Here is a 5,499-nt window from a genome sequence, read left to right on the forward strand (position 1 = left end):
GCTAGATCATATAGTAGGTCTATTTTCAGTTTTTAAGGAATTGCCATACTGTTTTCCATAGTGGTTGCACCAAACTACATTCCCACCAGCAGTGTAGGAAGGTTCCCTGTTCTCCACACCCTCTCCACCATTTATTGTTTGTGGACTTTGAATGATGGTCATTCTCACTGGTGTGAGGTGATACCTCATTGTAGTTTTGATTTGCATTTCTCTGATATTAGTGATACTGAGGATCTTTTCATGTGCCTGTTGGCCATTTGCAAGTCTTTATTGGAGAGATGTCTCTTAGGTCTTCTGTCCATTTTTTGATTGGGTTGTTTTTTGTTACTGAGTCGTATGGACTTTAGCTTGTATTTTTTAAAAGCATAAGGAGGAATCTATTGGAGACTATTAGGTGGGAAATGATCTTTTTCAAAGATCACTGTGACTTTTCTATGGTGGGTGGGTGGATGGAATGGAAGGAATCCAGAGTAACAGGGAGAAAGATTTGTTTGGAGGCTTTTGAAGTAATTCAAGTGAGAGATGATGGAGTCTGGACCAGGGTCATAACAGTGGAGATGAAGAACTGATGGATTTAGGACATACTGTGGAGGCAAAGCCAGCAGAACTTGCTGATGGACTGAATGTGAAGTGTGAGTGAAGGGGACAAGTCTAGGATGACTCCTAGATTTTAAGCTTGAGTAACTGGGTGAATCATGGCATCAGCTGAGACAGGAAATATGAGGGAGACAGGTTGGGGGTGGGGAATCAGGAGTTCCGCTTTGATATGTTCAGTTGTAACTAGCTGCATAACTGCTTGCTACCCGAGGGCAAACCTCTCTGATAAAAGTTGAGTCAGAGTACAGCAGAGCTGAAAGCCAACACCAGCTCCCCAGCTTGCCCCCACGTATCAAAAGTTACTAAGTACAACTTAACTTCCCTCGCTGTCTGGCTAGGTACAAGCTACACCGTGCAGGAAATGCAAATGAAGCGCAGACTTGAGTATCGGTGCACAACCTCCTCACAGTCACCCGCTGGCTAGTGACTACGGTGCAACCATGTCCTTTAACAAAAGGCTGAGCAAAGAGGCAAAAACTTGCACTTTCCTCAGAAACCCCTCCCTTTTCTTTTCCACAGTCAACCAGGGGCACGGCTGTTCCTTTAGGAGAAGAGATTAGCAGAGTATCAAAGAAGTCCTTGTGGGTAAATGAACCCGTCCCTACGTACCGTCACTACTATTTCCCCCAGCGAGAACAGGGAACAGCAGTGATATACGAGTAAACTGGTTTGTACAGAATGTTTTCTACAAATCCACATCATTCTCTAGACAGCAATTTATTCTTTTTTTTCTTTTACCTAGTGTTTCTTTCACCTAGTGTTTCTTTCTTTTTTTTTAATTGCAGCTTTATTGAGGCATAACTGACTGAAATTCATTCTTGAATTATGCCAAGCACATTCTGCTAGTAAACTCAGTAAATTACAGATTCTAAGTACCATATGACAGCATAGCTCAAATACAATGACTGCATCCGATTTCACTGTTGAAACTATCTACCAGATAAATTAAAATCTCATTAGGAAAATAAAGTGTCAAACAGTGAAAGGAAGGAAGAAATAGACACATGGCAAAGGGGAGAAATATGTCCCATCCTGTCCTGACAGATGGGGTAGTGGGAGGTGAACGAGACAGGGAGGGAGGAAAATGACCAAATCAAATCGACCTGATCTGGGACTTTGGGATGGAGCAGTCAACTGAGGTGCTGAGGGCAAGGAGACTTTTGCCCTTTTCCCTACTGGGACTTCAGAAGGGAACTGCCCTGCAGCACGGACTTACTGTGGCCCCAAGAGCATTAAGAAGGCAGAGAAGCATGGACAGGAAGAAGTGTCCCTTGATCCCTACATGGTGTGGAAACTGAACAGAGACCTGTTAGGTTCAGTGGAGTATGAGGCAGAGAATCACTGAGGTCTGCAGCACTAAACAGAGTTACTGAGAGGAAGCCAAACTGGCAGGGAGGTGGGGCACAAGGCCCTGACAGCTGAGAAAGACAAGACTCCAAATTCATCAGCTTCAGAAGCAAATGTTGGCAGGACGCCCAAGTGTGGAACTGGGCCAACCATACCCAGAGGACTGCAGCTTGTGCACACCCAAGAACCAGTATTAGGCCAGGGGACCCCTTCCTTTTGACATCACAATGCCACATAAGCCCTCCTCTCCATACCCTGCTGACACGTTGGAGAGGAGCAAAGTAGAATGCTCAGAATTTGAAATCCTGAGCATGTATTTCAAAGAGAATAAATGAAGCCTAAAGAGACTGAGCCAAATTTATTTCTAGCCTCCTCCACTATCCAGTGGAGTTGAGGATGGGAGGAGATTTGTGAGGAAAATCAGATCAGTAATTGAGAAAAGAGCTAAATTTTATTTGCATATCCAAATTTCTGAGGATATCTGTGGTCCTGCTCTGCACACTGTATGCACTAATAATCCAACGACCAAAAACCTCACTGACGTGTGCTCTGTAGCTCAGCTGATACTCATGTATTTATTTTCAGCTTTCAGTCTAATTTGAAATCTTCATTCAGAAATAAGAAATGTGGGGGAAATGTCTGAGAAGAAAAAAGAAAAAAAGTGCCAGCTTCGCCCACTAATGCCTAAGAAGCCCTGGTAGCTCTAAGACAGGAACTATTATTCCATTTTACAGATCAGGAAACTCAGACACTGGTTCAGTCGGTTATCCAAGATCACAAAGTCAGAGCTAGTGTTTCTCTCTCTCTTTTTTAACCTTTATTGTATTATTCCTAGCTTTAAAACAATTCAGTCTGTAGTTACTACAACAAAATAATACCTGGATCTTATTTTAGGTGAAGTGTACTCTTACTCAGGTTTCAAGTTCTTCCTCTCCTTGGCTGACTTTTCTCACTTGGTGAGAGAAGACTGGACCCATTTTAGACCATGTGCCTGTGAGCTTGTGCTTGAGAGCTGGGCAAGGAATGGCATTTGAGTAGGAGTACTTTTAAAAACTTCAGGATGACAAATCCTCTTGGACGGTGCCCAAGACAGCACTACTTTATACTGAACTTTTTCTGCTTGAAAGAATACAGTCAGCATCCAGTACAGTTGTCACTGGCTGTCCCCGAGGATCTAAGCCATCGATCAGAATGAGGATGCCAGTGCACCCCACTGAGGATTGCTTTCTCTAGCTGTGTGAGTCGGGGGAAGGAGGCCCCTCTGTGCTCTTAGACAAATGATTAGCCCATCCCCGGGCAGTGTGAGTCTGCTGTTAAGACTGGCTGGTGCCAGCACCGGAGGTAGTGACATGGGCCTTTTGAGTGTTTAGTCTTTTTAGACTGAACTGACTAACCCATTTTTGGGAGCAGATCCTATATGCCACAGGTGCTGGAGTGGTCAACTTCGAGTCAGCTGTCTCCTTTAATCTTTTTAACAATCTTGTAACTCCCCTTTTTGTACTTTTTAAATTGAAATATAGTTGATGTGTAATACTATATAAGCTACAGGTGTACAGTATAGTGACTCACAATTTTTAAAGCTCATACCCCATTTATAGTTACTGTGAAATATGCAGAGCCAGTTTTTGAATCCAGGCATTTGTCTCCAGAACCCATTCTCTCTACAACATTCTGTTGCCTCTAATGTAACAAGTTAGGCAGACAGTGGAACACAAGAATTCTCATGCACTGTTGGGAGATGGGAATACTGGCGTACTCTGGGGAGCAATTTAGCAGCACTTAATGAAAATCAATTAAGTACAGTATGTCCTCGCAGTTCCGCTCCTGGGTTTATGTCTCAGAGAGTCACACACAAAATGAGCTGGGAAGTGTTCTGTCCTACTCCAATCCTCCTCTGTCAGATATGGGGTTTGCAAATCTTTTCTCCCAGTCTGTAGCTTCTTATCTTCATAGGGTCTTCCACAGAAGCAAAGGTTTTAAATTTTGATAAATTCCCAGTTTACCATTTTTTTTGCCTTTATGAATCATGCTTTTGACATCAAGTTTACAACTCTTCGCCTCACCTTAGATATCAAAGATTTTCTCCTGTGTTTCTTTTCTAAAAGTTTTATCATCTTATATTTTACATTTAAGCCTGATCCGTTTTGAGGTAGTTTTTTGTACAAGGTGTGAGACTAGGTCAAGACAGATAACGATTTATGTATGTATGTGTGTACGCAGTTATTTTTGCCTGTGGATGTCCAAGTTCTCCACCTCCACTTGCTGAAAAGGCTCTTTCCCCCACTGAATTATTTTTGCGCCTTTGTCAAAAAGCAGTTGGGCACAGCTGTATGGGTTTGTTTCTGGGCTCTCTGTTCCATTCTATTGATTTATGTACCTATCCTTTCCTCCACCAATACTGCAGTCTTGATTACTGTAGCTACAGAGTAAGTCTTGAAATTGAGTAAACTGACTCCTCCTACTTTAGTCTTCTTTTTCAAAACTGTCTACGAATTGGAGTTCCTTTGCCTTTCCATACAAATTTTAGAATAATCTTATTTATGTCTACAAAAAAGCCACGCTGGGGTTTTGGTAGGAATTGTGTTAAACCTCTTTACCCATATGGGTACACAATTGATGCCTTTGCTTTGTTAAGTTTTGCAACCCAAGAACACGGTATGTCTCTCCATTTATTTAGGTCTTTGATTTTTTTCATCCGTGTTGTACAGTTTTTAGCATAGAAGTCCTATAAATGTATTGTTATGTTTATAGCTAAGTATTTCATTTCTTTTTGAGCAAGTATAAATGGTATTTTAAATTTTAGTGTCTACATGTTTATTTCTAGTGTATAGAAATACAATTAATTTTTGTGTGTTTATCTTGTTTCTTGTAATGTTGCTGAACTTACTATATTCTAGGAATTTTTTGTAGATTCCTTGGGATTTTTTGTGCAAACATGTCATCTGTAAATAGGGACAGTTTAATTCTTCCTTTCTGATCTGCATGTCTTTTATTTCCTTCTCCTATCTTACTGCATTAACTAGAACTTCAAGCCCTGTACTGATAAAAGAATGGTAAGAGTGGAGATCCTTGCATTCTTTTCAATTTTAAGGGGGAAGCATTAAGTTCTTTTTTTTTTTTTACCATTAAGTAGATTTTTAAAAAATAGACATTCTTTAAGCTGAAGAAGTTCTCCTCTATTCCTACTTTTCTGAGCATGATGGTTGTTGAATTTTGTCAAATGCTTGTTCTGCACCAACTGATGTAATCCTGTGATTTGTCTTCAGCCTTTAAATATGGTGGATACATCGACTGATATTCTACTACTGAACCAGCCTTTACGTCCCTGAAGTAAACTCCACTGGGCCATAGTATATAATTCTTTTTTTATATACTGCTGGATTCTTTTTGTTTGTTTTTGTTTGGGGAAGGAGATAATTAGGTTTATTTACTTTTTAATGGAGGTACTGGGGATTGAACCCAGGACCTCATGCATGCTAAGCACGCACTCTACCACTGAGCTGTACTCTCCCCCATATATTGCTGGATTCTATTTGCTGGTATTATGTTAAAGAT

This window comes from Vicugna pacos, chromosome 10 (assembly GCF_048564905.1).
Source record: "Vicugna pacos chromosome 10, VicPac4, whole genome shotgun sequence".
In the NCBI taxonomy this organism is placed as follows: Eukaryota; Metazoa; Chordata; class Mammalia; order Artiodactyla; family Camelidae; genus Vicugna; species Vicugna pacos.